At 36.3% G+C, this 22,939-nt stretch overlaps 1 long non-coding RNA gene across 1 annotated transcript in view; it reads left to right on the top strand.

Moving 5' to 3' along the window:
* LOC126950777 (uncharacterized) overlaps positions 1-17,063 on the top strand; it is a 143,027-nt gene extending 125,964 nt beyond the window's left edge. Inside the window, exon 3 of the long non-coding RNA XR_007724293.1 lies at positions 16,603-17,063. This is a non-coding gene — a long non-coding RNA (uncharacterized LOC126950777). The remainder of the gene's footprint in view (positions 1-16,602) is intronic.
* Positions 17,064-22,939: the final 5,876 nt, after the last annotated feature.

Below are 22,939 nucleotides of genomic sequence, written 5' to 3'. Positions count from 1 at the left end.
CAGAATGGTATTTCTTTCTCGAATTCATAAAGCAGAGAGATAATTTCAGGCTTGTTTTGGTATCCAAAAGACGCTGAAATTGCTTTCATCTTGTTCTGTTAAATATGGCTTCCACCATAAAGGTGAACTCTTAATCCAAGATGACTGCTGAAGTTCCAGCCATTGCATCTGCATTTCAGCCATCAGGATGGAAGACACACTTCCTGACATTTTTATAGAACACTTCAGTTTATATTTTATTGGCCAGAACTTAGCCACATAGTCACACCTAGCTATAAAATAGACTGTGAAATGTAATCTTTATTTCATCTGGCCATGCACCAACCTAAAAATCATGGTTACCTCACTGTGGTAGACAAAACAGTAGCCTCCCAAAGATGTCCATGTCTTAATGATCTTACATAGCAAGACAGACTTTGCTAATGTGATTATGTTGATTATGTTAAGAATCTTGAGACAAGAAGATTATCCTGGATTGCACAGAGGGCCCAGTGTAATCACCAGGGTCTTTAAAAGAGTGAAGTTCAGAGGAGATGGGATGATGGAAGCAGAGGCTGGAGTGAAGTGTGTGAAGATGGAGAAGAACGTAAAGACCTAAAGAATGCAGGTGGCCTCTAGAAGCTGGAAAAGACAAGGAAACAGATTCTTCCTGAAAGTCTCTGGAAGGAACCAGTCCTATAAACACTTTAATTTTAGTTATTTAAGATGCATTTAGATTTTCAACTACCAGAATTGCAAGAGAATAAATGCATATTACTTTTAGCCACCGAATCTGTAGTAAATTTCTACAGGAACAAAAGAAAATAAAAATATCTATGAAGGAAAAGGGGTTTATGGTCATTAGGCCCCTTAATAGTCCACCATACATTTTCTTTTCTTTTTCTTTTTTTTTTTTTTTTTTTGAGATGGTGTCTCGCTCTGTCACCCAGGCTGGAGTGCAATGGTGCTATCTTGGCACACTGCAACCTGTGCCTCCTGGGTTCAAGCGATTCTCCTGCCTCACCTTCCTGAGTAGCTGGGATTACAGGTATGTGCCACCAGACCCGGCTAATTTTTGTATTTTTAGTAGAGATGGGGTTTCACCATGTTGGTCTTGAACTGCTGACCTTGAGATCTGCCCGCCTCAGCCTCCCAAAGTGCTGGGATTACAGACATGAGCCACCACACCTGGACTAGTCTACCATACATTTTCAATGGCATATCCATAATTTTGGTCCTTGAATCTATCTATAGTTTTTTCATATTTGGATTCAGCAGCTACGTGTCATTGGCAAGTGGGTAAGAACTCTAAACAGGTTGCCAAAGTACACAGCGCTCAGTTTACGCACTTGGTAATTAAGAACATCTATTACACAGCCACCAGTACTGTGGGAGAAGGCCTCCCTCAGATGTTTTGTCTAGTATTTGCATGCATATTCCCTCAATCCTAGCATACAACAAGTAAGTAGTAAGGCCTGGGATTGAGGCCAGAGAGAGAGAAAGAACAAAAATCCTGGGTCTGGTAGAGGAGGAGGTCCCAGAGAGTGGCCTGTCTGCATTTGATGTCCTGGTCCTTTCTCTTAGCGCCTGGTGGTCTGTCTGCTAGATCTCTCCAGCTGTCTGAGTTCACCCTCCATTGCCCCTCCTCAGGCTGATTTCTGTCCGATTATCTCACCACTCATGCTGACCACTGCTTTCAAAAGGGGATTTTGGTTGTTATTGACCCTAGATTATCATTCAACTCAAATTTTATACATTTGCCAAGTATTAATTTTTTTTGGTTAAGATTTGCCCCCTGTAGTAGATAGAATAACGTCCCCCCAAAGATGTCCATGTTCTAATCCCCAGAACCAGGAAATAAGTTGCATTATGTGGCAAAGGAGAATTAGAATTGCAGATACAATTAAGGATGCTAATCAGCATATGCTGAGATTACATTGGAGTTTATCTGAGTGGACCCAGTGTAATCACAAATCCTTAAAAATAGAAGAGGGAGGTGGAAGGTTTCAGCATAAGAGGGAGATATAACTAGAGAAGAATGGTTTGTGAGATGCAACACTCCTGGGTTTGAATCTGGAGGAAGGGGCCACCATCTAGGGCATGTGGGTGCCCTCTAGAAGGTGAAAAAGGCAAGGAAACAAATTCTTCCTTAGAGCCTCCAGAAGAAACACAGCCCTGCCAACACTTTGATTTTAGCTCACAAAAACTCATTTTGCACTTCTCACTTCCAGAACTGTAAGATGATAAATTTGGCTTGTTTTAAGCCAATACATTTGCAAACATTTGTTAGAGCAGCAATGGGAAACTAATGATACATCCACCAACCTGTTAAAACAAAAAGACTTGAGAGATTAGAGGTTAAAGCACTGAATAAGAGGAAACATTTATGGGAGAGAAAAAAAGTCCCTCTAATGGAAGCAGAGATAGCACAGTTTATAACACTTGTGCAACAAATTTCGCTTCACATTTTCTGGCATTACAGGCAAAAAGAGAAAGATCTTTGGTTACATAGTTTTCATTATCTGATGACAGCATATCAATACACCTGAAAATGTAGTATTTTTCTTCCAACTGTACTAGAACTGAGATTAATTGAAGTGTCCTTGCTTAGAAGACACTGGCAAGGCTGAGGGCCATTCTTTGAACCATGGTTTAGGAAAAGATACAGTTTCCACTAGCTCCTAAGGGAGCAAAGTCTGTGTTGTGATTCGTGAAGTCATCTGAGAGAGGCTCCAGTTATGTATGCAGAGATTTTGCTTTTTGAGAGTCTTCATGTAGAGATACCTCCTGAAAGAAGTAGCTGAAAGAAAAGTTAATTTAGCTGATCAAACACCAATTTTCTGATTGCAGGGAGAGTAAAGCAGCTGTGTTCTCCTTTGGAGAAGAGGTCTTCTAGACAGAGACAGGCTTTAATGAACTTGAGTAAGTCCTGTTTTAGGCAAATCCCAGTGAAGAAGAAAGGTAAGGGTTCAACAAAGAGGGAAGTTCAGGGCTGCCATTCCTCATCACAGCAGGCAAGTAGCCTGGATCGCCGCTGCCCACAACCACGGCCCCTTTCCTAACTGCCGAGGGTAGGAACCCAAGTCCCAGCAGGCGAAGCAGAACTGAATTGAATAATTGTCATATATAACTGCTTTATATATAATGCTGCAAGCTTTATCCACTGCGGACCAGAGTTGGGTGGTTTGAAAAAAGAACGTATGATTGTATAGTGGTGGCTTTCGATTGAGACACTTGGATGGATGCTAATATCAACAACCTCTTACCAAGATAAACAGTTTAAAAAAAAGTCCTGGAAGAGTTAACATCGCTCTCAAAATTCAGAGTTGTAAGATAACCTTTAGCCAAACTCTACCTTGTCGATTCAGCTGAGAATCACACGCTTTCCATAAGATTGGTGGGAGGCTGTCAATGCAAGAGCCAGATTTGCATCTGCTTCCTGAACTATATCTGCCTTAGAAGAATTCACAGCAGGGACCAGTTTATCTCATATGTATTTTTAATGCTAAAAGAATTTTAAAGTTTTCTCAGTTTTTTAAAAAATACCTCCCCACCACCAGAGTATATTGATCTTCAAAATTCTGCATCACATAAACAGCAAAAAGTAAATTTTTTTTTTTTGAGACAGAGTCTCGCTCTGTCACCCAGGCTGAAGTGCAGTGGTGTGATCTCAGCTCACTGCAACCTCCGCCTCCCAGGTTCAAGCAATTCTCCTGTCTCAGCTTCCCGAGTAGCTGGGATTACACAAAAAATGATTTTATTCTAAGTGCTATTTAGATTAGGATATTATCAGAGAGACTGAGGAAGATGACATGCATCAAGTACATTTCTGGGGGCTATACACCAAGGAGGATATTTTAACATGTGACTTTATTTCATCATTGTGACAACATTCTAAAATAGGTTTGATGATTGATCTCTGTTTTATAAAGAATAACTTTCATCTCAAAGCAGAAGAGCCAAGATTGAAACCTGTGCTTCCTCCCAAGCCTGTGCTTTTCTTACTGCATTACTTTGCTATTTTTTAATTGAATTTTCACCTCAGAAATATACAGTTAATTTTTCAAGAAAGAAATGAATGTAATGTGGAGAAGTTCTTTAATCTCTGTAACTCCATATTGAAGAAAGATGCCACAAATGTAAACACTCATTAAATATTAACTGAGGAAGTGTCTACATGATCTTCACCATCTGGAAGAATGTGGGAAAAACATGAGCCAAATGTTCCTGAATATCTGTACACTTGGCATCATTTTGCTAAATGATGCATATGCTTGGTGTCATTTCTTTTTAACATTTTGTGTAGTTATATTTGTTATTAAAAATACAGTTAAGAGAAAAGGTCCCCATTTCCTTTCCCAACCCATTTAATAAGGAGTAGCAAGTCTTAACACATTGGTTGGTATCTTCCCAGATATTTTAAAATTCTGATTATAAAGGTAGTATTCATGCATGTGTGCGTGCACACTTGTACACAGAATTATACTTATTGTTCTGTGCTCTGCTTTTTAAGGGGATTTTGTCAACGTTTTTGTGTATAGATAACTATCTTATTTCCTTTATGACATTGTTTGATTGCTAAGTGTCATTTACACAGAACTTGAGATGGTATAATCTTGTAAATATTGTGAAAAAACCAATGTGCTCAAAATCTCATTCTATTTCACAGAAAACATTAAATAAAAAGAGAAAAGTATTATACATGATTTATTAAGTTTTATGTCAAAATACACTTATAAATGGTAGTGTTGCTACAGATGGTACTTCATCTAATATGTATTTTTGACAAGTTTTTTGGACTAATATTAAGATTATGTAAGTTAGGATTGTGTTTTATTACATGTAATATATGGCAACTTTAAAACATTAGAGATTATTTTACTCATTTTGGAAAAAGCTACTGAGTTCCATGACACTGGCATCTCATGTCTCCCTCTTTTGCATTTTTTTCTTTCATTTTGATGAAACATCTTCCACTAGATTTTTTTAAAGTTTATATTAGATTGTAACATATATACAGTAGACTGTCAAAATCTTAAATGTACATCTTGATAAAAACTCACACATGCACACACTTGTGTAACTGCCACCCAGATTCAGATATAAAATCTGGGTTTCCTGAACCCAGAAGATTCTCTTGTGCTCCTTTTTAGTTAATATTCTTCTCCCCAACAAAGGCAGACACTATTCTGACCTCTATCACTATACATGAGTTATGCTTGTTCTTAAGTGTCATATAAATGGAATCATATGGTATATATATTTTTGTGACTGACTCCTTCGGCTCAACATTTTGTTTGTATTGTTTAACGTGGAAATAGTTCACCCATTTTTATTATGTGCACAATTATTTTGTCCATTCTATCATTGATGCACTTTTGGACTATTTCCCAAATATTCCTATACATGTCTTTTGGTAGAAATACAGTTCTGTTTTGCTTGGCTGTATACCTTGAGGTAGAATTATTGGATCATTTGGTGTATATACAGATTTTTTTTGATCTTGGCAAAGAGTGGGTGTACTAATTCATAGCCAAATTAGCAAAGTACAAGAGGCTTGATTGATTCACTTTATTGAAAACACTTGATATTGTCATGGGCTTCCTGGGTTGTTGCTTTGCCAGCCGGACACCTCTGTGGCCAGTGGCACCTTTGCCCACATTTTGCTTGAGCCCACTGGGCTCATTCCACCCACTCAGCCTAGTAGGCTGTGCTTGGCTTTTGCTACTGGCCGAGATTCCATGTCTGCCAAGGGCAAGCCAGGCACAGAGAAGTGAGTAATACATGAGTGAGTGAATGCAGAGTCCAGCCACTGCACACAGCTAGGCATGTGAGCTTGCTGTGGGGTGGGCAGCTTCAGGCGCTGGCATGGGCTCTGGCTCCCTGCTGCAGCTGGACCACGTGTACCATGAGAGGCTTCCACTGCAGGCACCGGGGAACATGGTGGCACCTGGAAGCTTGGAGACACCAGGAACCACAAAGCCCGAAATAGGGGGTTGTAGCCCTGGCTCAGGGAGCTCCTAAGTCTGGGCTCCCTGAAAGGCCACAGCTCTTCTCTCTCCTCTCCTCCTCATTACCTGTAACATGGCAAGTGAGGGGCATGTTTCAGCCCTTCTTGTGTTACAACTCTTTCTGTCCTGCCATTTGATGGATCCTGAGTTCTTGTCCTGCATCCAGGAAGAACGAGGTACACAGACAACTGGAGGGTGAACAAGGCAAAGATGTGCTTTATTTGAGCAATAGTACAGCTCTCAGGAGATCCCAAGTGGCTGTCTCCTTTCCACAGGCAACTGCTTCCTGCTGCCATTTATGATGCCCAGGCTGTTTGTGCCCTTGCCAAGTTGCCCAAAGCCCCACTTCGCCCTCCTTCCCATGCTCTTCGGTGCCCAAAGTCCAGAGAGGGCCTAGGTGGCTGGGGGCTGGCATGTCAATGCCACCCTAAGCATGTGCATGCCTGGCTGGGTCATGACAGTGCCCAGGCTTGGCCACAACTTTGCTTGATATCAGAGTGGGTGCCAGGAGTGGGGAGATGCCAGGCAGTGGGAGCAGGCACTTCCAAGCCTGCAGGGGCACGGGGGCTTCCTGGGCCCTAGGTCTGAAGCCGTGGTTAGGTGGCTGCAGCCATGCCCAGGTGGGCGGGCTCCCACCCCACCAACTTAGAAGGGGGAGAAACTCCCACCTGTTCCCAGCTCCCACCAGCTCTGCTCGAGCACGCAGCCCCAGCCGTGCCTCTCCCTGCTGCAGCCAGCGTCTTTGCAGCAGAGGCTTCATATGGGCCACTGCTGCTCTCAGTAATGTTAATCTTCTGAATTTTTGCAATTTTGTAAGCTATGTAGTCGCATCTAATTGTAGCTTAAATTTTTTATATCCTTGGTGAATTGCTTATTTCTATTTCCCATTTTTAATTGGGTTGCCTACATTTTTTTTCTTTATTTATTTTTAGGAATTCTTTATATATTTTGGATGTGACCCCTTTGTATATATTGCATGGACTGAACCTTCTTGCAATATATTTCTTGCTATATAAGTTCATAATATTGTCAAAAACAGACAATAAAAAATATCCAGGGTCATAGAGCAATAGCACTTATTTAACTTGAGATTCTCTAAGTTTCAGATGGTTTCATGCTTTCTTGTGCATTTGCGGTCATCGGTGGGAAAACAAGCTGCTCTACCGTTACTAGCTGGACTCATTGACATGTCTGGGTTGGCTGCCTGTTGACTGATCTAGCATGGCCGTATCTGGTGAAACTGAAGTAATTGAGCTGTACTCCACGTACTTCATTTTCCAGAAATCCAGTTTGAGTATTTTCTTATAACCATGGCAGATGAACAAGAGCAGAAGCAGAAATGGTCAGCTCTTTCAGCTTTCTTTAGCTGTCTGTCACATCTGTTAACATCCCATTGGCCAAAGCAAATCAGAAAGTTGATACAAAATTAAGGGTTGGAGTAAAATCTCTACCTCTTTAATAAGAGGCATTGAAAGTTGCATGAAAAAGCATGAAAAACTGGGGACATTAATGCAATCAATCTTTTGCACTTGCCTTTTTACTCTATTAAATGGTGACTTTTGATTAATATAACTTTCTAATTTTATACAGTGTAATTTATTATTCTTTTATTAACCATATGGCTAGTCACTTTTTGCTGTTTCTTAAACATATGTCTACCCCAAGCTTATAAAAAAAACTGTCCTAGGTTTTTTAAATAGAAGCTTTCTTATTTTTTCTTTCAATTTTGGGTCTATAAGTCACTATAAATTAATTTTTATACAGGGTGTTAAAAACCATATATATCTAATTGTTTAACACAATCACTGGAAAACTTCTGAAAAAAGAGAAAAAATAATATTTATAGTATATTATCAGATAATTGTTTATGAGTGGATCTGCTTTAGAACGCTATTCTGTTTTGTGCTGTTTTTTTGTCTGCCCTTGCACAAATACAATACAGTCTTAATTAGTTTAATTTCATAGCAATTCTTGATATCTGATATAGAAGTCTTGATATTATCTTGGCTCTTCTAAGCCTTTTGCTTTTATGTATAAATTTTGGAATCAACTATTAATTTTCACCGAAACGTATGGTGGTTTTGATTTTGATTTGATAGAATTTATTGATCAATTGGACAGAACTGATGTGATTCTAATATGAAAAAATTAGAATCTGCAAACATGACACATATCTTGATTTATTAGGTTCTTTAAAATTTCTTTCAGTAATATTTTACAGTAATCTGTCTTGCACTTTTTGTTGATTTATTGCCTAATATTTTTATGGTATTGCTAAAAGGGAATTTTAAAATTTTAATATTTTAATTGGTTTTGGTATACAAAACTACAATTGATTTTTGTAGTTAGACTTTATATTCTGATACATTTACTTATTAATTCTAATAATTGATTTGTATGTTTTGGATTTCCATTATGCGATATCAAGTCATCTCCAAATATTGACAATTTTACATGAAACTTTGATGTATTTATATCATTTTTCTTGACTTTTCCTACATGTTAAGAACTGCACAATGCTGAGCATAAGTGACAGTAGTGGAGATTATTGTCTTGTTTCTGAACTAAGGGGAAAAATATTCAATATTTTACTTTTAAGAATCTATCTGTCTATCTATTTATCTGTCTATCTTTTATAAGCTAAGAAAGTATCTTTATTTTACTGGGTTGGTAAGAGTTTTTATCTTGAACAGATGTTAAAGTTAATCAAATACATTTTCTGCATCTATTAGGAAGGTTGCATGGTTTTGCTTCTTCATTATTTAATGCGATGAATTATACCGATGATTTAAAAAAAATGAAAACATTTCAGTCCTAGAATAAACTCTACTTGGTCAGAATGTTTTACTCTTTTATATATACATGAATTCCATGCACGAATTTTTGTTCAGGAATTCTGCTTAGATATTTATGAAAATATTGTTCTGTAGTTTTCATTTTTTGTGTGTAAAATTTTTATCAGGCTTTGTTATCAATGTTAAGCCAGACTCACAAAATGTTTGCAATTGTTCCATCATTCTCTGGTTTCTGAATGATTTGGTATGAGATTGGTATTGTGACTATCTTAAATTTTTGAAAAATTTTACCAGTAAAGCCATTTGGTCGTGGAGTTTTCTTTCTAGGGAGGTGCTTAATTCAGGTTGAATAGTGATTATTCATGTTTTTTGTTTTCTGGTGTGCCAATTTTCGTAAGTTGTATTTTTTACGGAATTAATCCATTTCATGTAGGTTTTCTAGTTACTGGTGCAATGCTATTTCTAATATCCTCTATGCACCTTTTCAATGCCTTTAGTGTCTGTAGCCATGTTCTCTTTTTTCATTACTGATGTTGGTATTATCTTGCTCTGTTTTCATGACATATGTTGGTTAGAAATTTATTATTTTAAATTATTCTCAAAGGACCACTGTTTTTCTTTATTGCGTTACTCTATTTTATGACTGCTTTTTTTTTCATTGATTTCTGCAGTTAATATTCATTTTTTCTTTTACTTTCATGGGGATTAACTTGTTTTTATTTTTCTAGCTTCTTAGAATAAAAGCTTAAATTTTAGTGTTTCAAAAATATATACATTTAATGCTATAAATATTTTTTAAATCACTGTTACAGTTACATGCATTTCACAAATTTGGCAGGTTTTATTTTATTACTATGCAGCTAAAAACATTTTCTAATTTTCATTTTGTTTTCTTCTTTGACACATGGGTTAGTTACAATATGTTACATAACTTTCAATTATGTAGACATTTTTGAGTTATCTTTATAACTGTTATTTTCAAATTATCTTTATAGTTTTACTTTTGAATTATCTTTGTAACTGTTTATCTTTTTAATTCTACTTTGGTCCGATAAAATACATGGTATAATTACAATCCTTTGAAATTTGCTGGTGTTTGCATTATGGTCCAACATCTTTTTCAATTAAGTATTTGTGAAAACAATATTCTGCATGTAATTATAAAAAGGTGATAAGGTCATATTGGTTAATTTTGTTCTTAAAATAATCCTTCTAGGAGATGTCCAGCTTTTTCTAAAATATTATAAAATTATGATATTAGATTAATATAAATGTAAACTGTTATATCTTCCTATTTAATTGACGTATTTGTTGTTACAAAATGCCCTGTTTGTTTTCTATCATTTTTTTTCCTTCAATTCTTTGTCTCATATCATTGTAATCTGTTTCTTTTTTCTAAATGTAGTGTTTGGGGATTTTTCTCTTCATTTTTTTTACTTTCAATCGGTCTCTATACTTATATTTAAAGTTTGTCTCTTATGAACAGCACACAGTTAATATGATTTTATACTCAGTCTAAAAACCTTTGAGTTGAATATTTATGAATATATTTAATGTGATTACTGATAAAAATGGCTTTAAATCAACACTCTTGTGATTGTCTTTTAGTTGTTCCACCTATTATTTCTTCTTTTGCTTTTCTTTAATCAATTTTTAAATTTTATTTATCTTGTTATTAGCCTCATAGTAATAAATTGTTACATTATTATTTTAGAGATTATCCTACATTTCATGGTATCATCTCTGACTTTCTGGTCTACCTGAATTTAGTACTTTCACCAGTTTCCCACCAAAGCAATACTTTTATCATAGTTCATCCATTTAGATAATCTAGGAAAATCTCTTTATTTTAATGTCAACTGATTAGCAACCTTAATTCCATCAGGACCCTTAATTTTCCTTTGCTACATAATGTAACATGTGTAGTTTCGAGGGATCAGGATGTGGAAAATTTTGGAGGACCATCTATCTGTCACTTAAGAGGAAATAACTCAAAAGAGGCTGTTGAAACCAAAAAGCAATGAGATAAATTAATTGGCAAATTTAATTTCTTCTCCTAATCCCTAAGTACCCAGTGGGGTAGAGCATATAATGGAAATTAGCTCACTTTTAGAAAATGAAGAAGCCATGTTTCCTTTGCACATCTGTGGTGTAGAGTGAACATTTTTTTTTTTTTAACTGCACTGCATGCAGATTGTGAGATACAAACTAACAACTTTCTTGTTAATCATTAATTTAATAGCTACTGCTTAATATAATTCTGGACTTAGTCTATGGCTTGAGCTTGAGTAGAGCATCTCCTTCTTTTTCTTCCTTTCTTCCTTCCTTCCTTCCCTCCTTCCCTCCTTCCCCCTCCTTCCTCCCTCCCTGCCTCCCTCCCTCCCTCTCTCTCTTTCTTTCTTTCTTTCTTTCTTTCTTTCTTTCTTTCTTTCTTTCTTTCTTTCTTTCTTTCTTTCTTTTCTTTCTTTCTTTCTTTCTCTTTCTTTTCTTTTCTTTCTCTTTCTTTCTTTCTCTTTCTCTTTCTCTTTCTTTCTTTCTCTTTTCTTTCTCTTTCTTTCTCTCTTTCTTTCTTTCTTTCTCTTTCTTCTTTCTTTCTTTCTTTCTTTCCTTCTTTTTCTTTCCTTTCTTTCTTTCTTTCTTTCCCCCCCCCCCCCCCCTCCCCTCCCCTCCCCCCCCCTTCTCTTCCATTCCCTTCCCTCCTTCCTTCCTTGTTTTACTCTGTTGCCCAGGCTGGAGTATAGTGCTGTGATCTTGGCTCACTGCAACCTCTGTCTCCCAGGTGTAAGAGATTCTCATGCCTCAGCCTCCCTAGTAGCTGGGATTACAGGTGTGTGCCACTATGCCTGGCTAATTTTTTGTATTTTTAGTAGAGACAGGGTGTTGGTCAGGTTGGTCTCGAAGTCCTGACCTCACGTGATCCACCTGCCTTAGCCTCCCAAAGTGCTGGGATTACAGGCATGAGCCACCGTGCCTGGTCACAGAGAGAGTATTTCTTTCTAATTCATCTGGATATTAAAAACAATTTTTATTTGCATGAAAATCATTACTTAGAGACAAAGAGACAGTCCTAGATACTTGGTGGCAACTTCTCAGATGAAAGGTTTTTTTTTCTTTCTAAAGTTCTCTGCTGTTTCTTGTATATAGGAAAGGAAATCATAGTAATTATAGACCATCAGATTCAAGTTAAAAGTTGCTGAAACCTGTGGTTGTTTTTTTCTAATAAAATATTTCTTGTTAGCTGATTAATCTGCTTGAAGATTTTCTTTTCTTTTGGGTATTTAGATGTCATGATTTATTATGTTATCTTTATGAAGTAATTGTATCTTTGGCTCAAGCCTGTAATCCTTGCACTTTGGGAGGCCGAGACGGGCGGATCACGAGGTCAGGAGATCGAGACCATCCTGGCTAACCCGGTGAAACCCCGTCTCTACTAAAAAATACAAAAAACTAGCCGGGCGAGGTGGCGGGCGCCTGTAGTCCCAGCTACTCGGGAGGCTGAGGCAGGAGAATGGCGTAAACTCGGGAGGCGGAGCTTTCAGTGAGCTGAGATCCGGCCACTGCACTCCAGCCTGGGCGCCAGAGGGAGACTCCGTCTCAAATAAATAAATAAATAAATAAATAAATAAATAATCCCATTAAAACAGTTTGGGAACTTCGCAAGAGAAGCCAGTTTTAAAAATTGAGGTGCCATGTTTTCCCACAGGGATATACTGCTCGCCTTTTGGAGGTCAGTATAAACAAGATCAACCGTAACTATGCACTGAGAAGTGTTTTTTGGTATTAGAATGTAGACTAATTGAAGCATCAATGGCACTTTTAAAATTCTTATGCTTTTCACATCCTATAAAGATTATTAAAGACTTCAAGGGTTGTGTATTTGAAATCCAAAGCATAAACACTGAATTTTTAATCTATAAGTTTGTGCACAAAAAGCAGTCAGATATTTAGGGCCATTATGATGATGAGCTGCATCTTGTTCTGTCATCTGAATGCTTGTCATTTTGTAGACGGGGGATAAACAGTGGTCTCTTCATGTTGATGAATGTTTTCCATACTTACTAAAACTAAGTTTTCTTTTTTTTTTTTTCTAAGAATAAGTCAATGAGTAGACAGACAAGTTGCTTTTTATTATTTTTATGTCTCTTTTCAAGTTCACTCTTCTTATAGAATGCATTGTATTATTCATAAAGTTAATGCGATTGGCTGCTATTTCACATTCTTACAGCCAATTTGTGCAGACTTCACTCTTTTGGTGAGATCATCATGATTGTACGTCTCAGGTTGGGCTTTTGATCTTTGTAAAGAAGTTTGCTTTCCTTCATCCTGGGAACACAGATGATGCTCATATTCTCCATACAGTTATTTTATAAATGCATGTCTTTGATCTTATGGGAGGAGGTCATAAATTCCTTATCTATAGTAAAACTCAACCAATTAAAAATATCCTGGCAGCAGCGGATCAGAATCGTGTTTTAATAAAGGATGGCAGCATGATAGGGTGAAAATACGCTAACTAGTTACTAATTTTCTTTGGAAGTCCTGTATAAAATTGATGGTTTAAATTTCTAAGGTCTACTTTTTGTTTAACTTATCTAGTAAAGTGATTCCAAATGCAATTTTATTGAAAAATTATTTCAAATTTGAGTAGTATATTAAAATCTCATCATTGCAATTTATGTTTGGAGTCTTGGAGGGCTAGTAAAAACTGGATAGTAGAATACCATAAGAAATCCATTTTTTTTTTTCAAGTATGTCTAGCAACTCAATGGCAGACTGTTTCTAAGTAGGAAGCCTAGCTTGTCTGGTTTAATGAATTGTAGTACTTAAGAAAGGCCTCCCATACTTTTAGTGTTTGTTTACAAATGCTATTTTGTTAAGCAAGTCAGATATGAATCATCCACTAATCTTGTTTATGAAATTAATATATTCCGTAAAATTCTTTGATTAACAGTAGTTTCCAAACACAACCTATGTGTTAGTGGGATCTAAATCTATGTGATATTATGATAGTTTGAACTCTGTTTTGATTTTTACTTAGCAAAATGGTCAACTCACAGTTAAGTATGACCTCTTTGATTTTCCTAAGCTTTTTCTTGTTCAATGTCAGATCGAAGACTTGAGATGAGTGGGTGGAAAAGTTGCACATTCTTATGAAATAAAAAGGACAGCCACAATTTTATACATATGTGTATTTACATGTATGACATATATGCATATGTGTGTGCACATATGTGTGTATATATGTGTGTGTGAAAGGGAGGGGGGAGAGAGGAATGAGGTCCACATAATTTAATTTGATTACTAGTAAATTTGTATGATTAATTCAAATATTTAGACAAATTTGCCTTTAATAGGAAAATCACCAAAAAGGCAAGGCAAGTAGTTGCATAAGTTTTGCTTTTTTCTGAAATTTCCTGCATTCCCTTAGAGAAAAAAGGATTTCACATTATCTATCAAGTAACTAATTTACATATTTGATCTCAGGTATTTTGATTTCAATGTGTGTAGCAGTTCAGGAATAAAAATGTTGTATTTCTTATATTATTTGTGTGTTTATGATTGAGCCTTATGATCTTTTGGTTTAGTTAGGAATTTGCCTTCCCCATCCCTCCTATTAAAACTTGATTTTTGGAAAGTATAGATAGAAGAGCTGTGCTTTTCTTTTAAAATGCTAATAAAATTCAAAAGCAACTTGAATACATTTTATGATACAAATTTTACATATATTTAAAACCAGGACTACAAAATATAAATGTATAAAAAATGGTTGGGATTCTTTCTCTGTGGAATGAGTATATATTATATACATACAGCCCTATGAGTATAAATAGGTTACTGTTTCTCCTAAAGTGCCTACGTTCATGATGAATTCCGATCCTTATTACAGAATCATGAGCTAGAAATCAAAATACACCAATAGATATAGGTAAACGCTGGTAAAATTCTGACTTAGAAAATAATCAAAGCTTAAAGCTTATCATTCTGATTTGGAGCAAGAAACATGTAAATTATGAAATCATGAGCAGCTTCTGAGCACACCCCCTTTATGTTACCTGCAAAGACCTGAGTCAGAAGCCTGCATTTCAAAATGCTTATTTTTTATTTTTATTTTTTACAGTGTGGATGAATGGCCACGAATAATACAAATTGGCTTTACTTTCCAAGTTTATTATCCTTCAACATTCGTTGGCGGGTTAGCGACATCATTTATTATATAATGAGGTAACCCCCAAATGAAACCTCCAAACATCTTCTCTTTCTGGTCATCATAGGCTGCCATTCTTCCCCTAGAAATTAATACGTCTGTATGCGGGATTGTGCCTTTTCATCCCCTGCTGCAGAGTCAGCGGTCATAAGAGCTTTTGTGTTCATGAATATGTAAATGCAACATGCATAAAATAAAATAAAAAAGCAGACAGTTTCTACCACAGACCGTGCCTAACTCTGCTGAACTAATACACAAAAAGCTAAGATTTAATTTTTCAAGCATTTTGAGTCAATGTTTCAAGGCATGACATAATTATGTAATATGAAAATACATAAATTAGGCATATGCAGATGTGCATGACAGTTAGACTCTAAATAAATCGGCTTGAGCTTGTAGTCATGGCTATAATGATTCGTGCAGATTCACTTACTCCTTCACTCTGATGCCTGGTAATAGGGGGGAAATGCCTTAGGTCTTTAATGACCTTGTATGTAGTGACTAGATTCTACTCCCATACTTCACTCCAATAAATGACGAAGAAATGTTTAAATAATATGTATTATTTGTATATGTATGTACGTGTGTGTATACATATATATTATACACACACACATGCTTTTTTTCTTTTGAAGGGGAAAAGCGATGGCTATATTCCACTGAAGTATTCTGGAGGAAGCTGTGGGAAGAAAATTGGCGGATTTTATTATTGAAATAAGCAAGCATTTCCATGCATATTTTTACGGCATGCATGGCTATGCACCACTCTGTGCAAACAGTGCTATTGCAGCTTGGGCGCGGTAATTAGGTTGATGTAATTATGGTGAAATAAAGGCAGTCGCACTGATAATTTCGCAGTGAATATTAAAGACATATGTGCCTTCCAGTGTACAATAAATGAACCTGAACTGCTGTCAGGGTCTAGGAAGACAGTGTGGCCAATGCACCTATTGTGTCCCGGCTGCAGAAAGGAGCCTGCCGATTGGCCACTGTCTGCAGCACATAGCACTGGCTGGTTATAAAGGACTTGTCTAGGGGAGAGCCTGTAGGTACTCCATTGTCTGGTAAAGTTCATATGACTGCATTCTTTTTTGCAAGGCGGGTGGAGGGAGAGCGGGGAAGGAGGGGGTGTCAGCTCAACTGTAAAAGCTGCACAGATTTTTTTCTTTCTCTCTCTCTGCCTCTCCATAGATCGTTTCTGTTTCATGCCCTGTCTCATTTCGCATAGCTAAAAAAGAATGCTAATTAAGATCCCTTGTCTTAACCTGAAAAATAATGACTCGGCTGTAATTAGAAATCCGGTGAGAGTTTAAAATTCTGGTAGGGGACCAAAAACATCAGTTACGGTGCTTAGGAAGAAAATGAAGAATTATTTTTCTGTAATCAAGGTAAACATGGGAGAGGGGGGTTCCCCCCGTCTTTTTAACCAATTTTAACCAATGGTGTTCTACTGCAGATGAGAAGATACTGTATTTCAAAAACTATTTTAACCATCAAATTGAAGCAACACAAATCAGTAGCAATAGAAGCCTTCTTAATCCTCCTTAGGATGCAATTCAGATGAAAGAACTGCTTTTTTTTTCCTATTTTTCTTTTTGTATGTGTGTTATAGATGGATCTGAGAACGCTGTCTGGGCTTGGTGCCAAGGGCTGGTATTTCACAGCAGCGACCGCCTCACAGACGAGCTGTGGGAAGCAGGAGGGAGACTCTCTCTTAGGGTGCCACTACTATGGAGACACAGCTGGGCTGAACAAGATTTGCTTCAAACGACAACAAGAGAGACAGAAAGTATCTGGTTCAACCGCTGCCCGAGCAGGCAGGCACCAGAAGAGCTAGCAGCCAATCCGGCCATGCTCGAAGCCAGCTCTGCAGCTCAGCCAATCAGTGACATCACTGGTGAGAAACTCATTTACATCATGCAGTAATGAACTTTGTTTAACATAGCCTTCCCCCTTTCCTGTCACCCCCCCTTTCCATATTAGGTCCTTCCATTAATTATTCTGCTGGCATAATTTAAACCGCTATGCAAAAATGTGGCTACATTCTGTCCGATGGCTTTTACCTTTTTTTTTTTTTTTTTTTTTTTTTTTTTTACCCCATTGGTGTCTGCCGTCACTGAAAGTGATTCTGGTTACAATTCTATTTTGTTTTGAATTTGCAAAAATTATCTTCTCTTTCTTAAAAAAAAAATTCTTAACAACATCAAACCTCTGTTTATATTGTCTGATCCCTCTTCTTATGAATGAATACATGCTTCTCCAAGTTGGGGTTCAGAATTGTACAAGGTAACAGAGAATAAGGGGTGCATTGCCATGGAAGTTGCAGGTTTTTCAAACAATCTGTGTCTTAGAACATCCTTTAACGTTTCCAGATTTTATGCTGCAGTGGCCATTTTACATACAGTGCTTTATCCAAAAAGCACTTATGTGCATCTGTCACATGGAGGAAAGTTCACTCTTGTTATATTTCATTCTCCACTGCTCTTGGCCAACATTGTCATTTTATTAATGAATAGAACTGAGGTCATTTCTGGACAAATCTCCCCCTTCCCACCCCAGCACAATGCACCTGATTTGCATCCATTTACTAGAAAAACTGAATACAAGAACCAGCTTGAAAAGAAGTTAAGGGACCAGCTTACATATTATTTCAGAATTTATTGCCGTTATACAGTTTGTTTTTTAAAATGTATAATATTTAACATTTGCCTTAGTGTTTCTATAAAAATGCCTGGTCTCCATTCGCAATGTAATGCCTTTAGCAAATTTATGGGATTGTTACATAACCAAAGTAGATCAAATGAAATAATGTTCACAAACGAGTTCATTTATCTGCAGAAAACCTTTGGAAATACAATTTTGCGTTGCACATTTATATTTAGCTGTCAGGGATAAATTCATTTGTTCTATAGATAACTTAAAGAGGCTGGAACATGTGGCATGTGAAGATTTCAGGTTGCTTTATAAAATCCCAGAGAGCAAAACTGGGTCACACTTCAATGCAATTTCTATTAAGTCATATCTTTATTGCATATTTGCGTTAAAGGCACACTGTTTTCTAGCAGAGAAGGTGAAGTTTCGTTGTCTTTCTTTTAAAAGGATGTTTTGAATATAATTATTCAAAAACATGGAATTTAAAAAATATTGACAAGGGTTTCATAATAGTGCATGATTCGTTTAAGAAGCTTAGAGAGTGCAATGATAGGCATAGTCACTTTTTAAAACATATGAAGGATTTAGATGGGAAACCATGGCCCTTTTAATTCATGAGGCATTCCATCATCCCATCATCAGTATTCAGGGGGCGACTGTCCCGAATCAGTCACGAGCTCCCCTGCTGCAGATCCTGTAATTTGAATCATGTGTAATAATATATTATCCTACTGGGGGCCTTCTTTCAGTAGGAGAATGGTTTATACATTCTGCTATAAGAGAACTTTTGGCTTCTAGCCGACTCACAGCCATTACTCACATAGGCAATCACGATCGTCTTCCTTAAGGAATAACATCTGCACAACCTCCAGAGCCAAAAATCTGCAACCTCCCGCACAGTGTGAATTATGATTTCTTGGAATTGGGATCACTTGACAAACTGAAGTAGAAAAATGGAAGGTTTAAAGGAATGGATCAACATTTTATTGAGTGTGCCATGTGGCGACAGCGCAAATTCCCATTCCTTTGAAATGATGGAGAATGGTGAGGAAAGGAGGCCAAAAATATACCTACATGTGTTCATTTGATTTTTAGACACAGCCGAAATGTAATGTGTTTTATGAAGATGTGGCTGCCTCTGTGTTTTTCTGTGGACATCCTAGCAAGGTCCTGTAAAGGGCGCAGCAACGTGGAGAAATAAACGGGGGGCGAAGGTGACTGTGAAAGCAGAGAAATTGTGTCACCTCGAGAAGGAAGCAATGTAATATCACAGGAACCGTTCTGACCCCGGAGTTAAAAATTATAGTGTGCCTCTGATGCTTTCTCTTGTTATCACCTTGATCAGGTCACTTAATTTCTTTCCATTTTTCTCCTACATTCAAAAATTAAAGACAATGCCAGCATAGAGATTTTCTCTTTGTGTGAAATGCCTTCCCACTTTTTAAGAGTCTAGATCCTTTTTTGCTTCAAGGACCAGGTTAAATGTCTCCTCTTCTGTGAAATCTTTCCGAATCACCATGACCAGAATCTCTCACTTCTCCACCCCTTTTCACCCATTTTATTGCCTGTATGCCAGTCAGTATTGCTGTGGGGCCACATGTGTATATATCTTTGCCAGTAGACTGAAAGCCCCTTGGGGACAGAGACCACATTGAATTCTTCCACCCCCAGCTCTAAGAATAATGAATGATGCTCCTAAGGTTTAAATCCATGTTTTAATTAATGAATTATAAGTACGTTACAGATTGCAGAGGGAGGGTCATACAAATTTCAGGGTTACGATTATTGTTGTCAACTATTACCACTATGTACCAGTTGATGTCAGCTTTACCTCATCAATGTTAAGCCTTTTATTTCACTGGCCCTTCATAATAAAGCTCAGATTAAATGGTCTCTGTATTATTTTTCTTAAATAGCCAGTCATAGGGAAAATGCAAATCATTTTGTTTATTAAATATAAAATTAAGCCAACTTAGTTGGTGTTTAAAAACTTAAAAATAGGTGAAATTTATGTAGATTCAAGCAACCATGATAAGCAAATTACAGTATCCAGCTCTACTGTTAATGATACGAAAAATTACTTGGAAAAGGTAAGCAATTAACATGGAATGTTGAAATGCTTTACAAAGCATAATAAATCAGGAAATATAGAATCCTACGTCAGTGTTATCATTAATGTATATATTTAAATCTGTAAACTAGTACAATAATCTTGAGTGATTTCTAGATGTTTTTGATATAATCTGATAACATAATGCTGAAACAAGATTGATTTTATGTTAGTTACCTCTTTAAGTTTATACTTTTGGTTATTGTACTACTGCTAAGGGGAAATTAATGTTTTGGCAAACAATGATATTTTTGTTAATGTTTGAAATTGTTTTTATATTTAAAAATATATTTTAAAATATTTTTCGCTACATTTTATGAGAAGAGAATGAAATAATTAGAAAACATATATATCTTTACTTTTATATCTGGAAAAATAGAAATTTCAGAGCTTGAAATCATCTGAAGTCTTTATTTTGTAAAAGTATTAGAGAGGAAAATATCTTGCTCAAAAGTGCGTACTTTCAAGTTCCCGGGACAGCTGAGACTGGTATCAAGAATTCAGAAAGACTGGGTCAGTATTTTTTTACTCTACCAAATAATCTTCATGTTAAAAACTAGCAAGATAGGATTATACAATTTTATAGTACTAACATAAATTAAATTACACTCACTTATGTAATCCAATACTGTATGTAAAATTCATATATCATAGGGAAAAAAGGGAGACTGGACATTATTGAGCTGTATTTTTCCACTATCCTACAATAATGCTATTGGTTCCAATAAATAATCATTTGTATTAGTATTCTTTAAAAATAATTATGGTTATGATGAAGTAGAAATGGAAATGATATCTGGGTTCACTTTGCTAGCTTTGAATTCGGCCAACACAGATATTGTATCTTAATGGCAGGATTGGTTAAATAGATTTGGGTGGGTCAGTTTGAACATTTTTAACCAATGAATTATACTGTTATTCTTAGTCTTTTTTATTCTGCTTAAGTCTCCAGTTACCCAAAGATGAGATATTTGCATTTAGCCAATTATTTAAAAATATAATTCTGGACCTTATAAATACTGAGAGATGAATTGTACCCACTTAGAAACGAATGTTTCTCAAAGACAATAAAAAGAGTAGGACTCTGTTCAGCATCTTCTATTTAGAAAATTCCAGTTAAGAGTTCAGAGAGTGACTGAGAAAATGCAAAGCATCTTAAAGAAAATGTTACTTCACATCATAATTTGAGACGTGGTAACTAACATCCATTTGCATTTGAATACTATTTTATTTTTCTAAATTTATTAAAGTAACGATAAACAAGATAGAAATAATGAAACACCCCCTCCCATACTGGTACTTATTGATATCATAATTGCATGATCCTTATTCCAAGATGATTGAATTAGGAAAGTGGGAGTAAATATTAGGGCCTAGGCTTATACAGCAAAACTAGTAAGTTTGTGATTAAGAATTGTTTATTTGTAAGATGGCAAAGAAATAGATAAAACTGGCCTAAAACATTTGCATATTCTGCCTTTTTTTCCTGCTTAGCCCTTACAACATGATTTAAAAGCAATATCAGTATATTTAGGTGTTTACTGAGGATTTCCATGAACTGAAGATAACACATCTTGTTATTAATCAGTGAGGTCGCTCTGTAACTGGTTGCTGAACCAAGAGGAGGAACAAAAGGCTATGAGTTAATGGTTAATATTTGCTGGGGCCTAATATTTGCGCTATATGCCATATGATACGCTATGTACTATGCACACGTTCTTTCATTCAATTCTCAAATCAATCCTTTGGTGTTATTACTATCCTCATTTTACAAAAATGAGAAAATTGAGTTTCAAAAAGGCGAAGCCACTCCTCAAAGTCACATGACTAGCAAGCAGCAAAAGAGGGATTTGAACGAAGGATTCTGACTTGAGAGCATGCATTCCTAATCACTCCAAACTGAAGAATCAGTACCTGTGATTTTGCTGTTTGCTGTAGAAACAGATTTTTTATATATATTGCATTCATAAATGGTGTATCTGGTTCAGTTTTTTAAATGTTCACATATACTTTTATCTTAGTATTTTATAGCTCAGTTTGAAAGCTATTGACTTTGCAATAATATCTACATTAATATTTTCTTTATATTTTGGTATTTCTGCACCCAACCAGATCATTTAGGTAATACATACCGAAACAATTTCTGAACAGTGACATACCAGATAAATGTAAGATCATGTTACTACTAAATGTCTTTGTAAGTCTGAATTACTAAAAATAAGTATTAGACTAAATGTTTCCATTTCCTCTTTTTCCTAGATATTTTACTTATTAAATATATCACCTATTTTATGAGAAAATTAATTCTTATTAATTTGACAGTTGCAGAATGTCACTTTGGCTCATTTAGACCCTGACTATCCAGACATTTAAGGTAGTTCAGTTTCTCACTCTTGGTTACACATCTTGTATCTACAACCCACGGCAATCCACAGGACGTTAAAAGAATCTTACAGTTACTGAATATATAGTAATACGTTTTATGCCTAATGCTAGATATTCTAGTTTTTATCTATAGTGGTCAAGACTAGAGGGCATAGCTGAAAGTTGTTGACTTTCAGAGAATCAGCTTAATGTGGGAAAAGGAGAGGAGAAAACAGAATTGTGTAGTTTCTTACCTTCCTGATGAAACATTGTCCAGTTTTTTTTCTCAATTTTTTATTTCTTTCTCGAACAATGTTGTGCACTTACCATATGCCAGAAACTGTGCAGGCAATAAAATGAGCCTCTTGTGAGCTCCAACTTCAACATTGTTATTAATGTTCGTAATGAAAACACTATGTCAATATATGTTCATGTATAATTGAAGTGTTTAGTTTGGTTACATAATCTATGGTACCCTCTTTTCAAAAAAGCCAGAAAAGCAAAAGTTTTGACCGCTATGATTCTCATTTGAATGAAACTCCACTCCACGGCACTCCACTGTGTCTGTACCTCTTCTATGATCCTGATACCTAGAACTTAATGCAGTGCTCCTTGGAAGGTTTAAGGAATGCAGGGTGAAGGAGGACTGTCGTCTCTGTGTCTGGGGGCCCCTAGGCCCATGGATGTGGTGTAAAGACCTCAATAGCAGGTTTAAGGATCATATTCTGATTTGCCTGTGCCTTACACTAATCTCTGGTACAGTTAGAATTTGATATTATTTTTTTCTCCCAAGATTCCTTGACATTCTCATTACTAATAATTA

This window comes from Macaca thibetana, chromosome 3 (genome assembly GCF_024542745.1).
Source record: "Macaca thibetana thibetana isolate TM-01 chromosome 3, ASM2454274v1, whole genome shotgun sequence".
Classification (NCBI taxonomy): Eukaryota; Metazoa; Chordata; class Mammalia; order Primates; family Cercopithecidae; genus Macaca; species Macaca thibetana.
The sequence above is the reverse complement of the archived record's forward strand: the minus strand, read 5'-3'. Positions and strand labels throughout refer to the sequence as shown.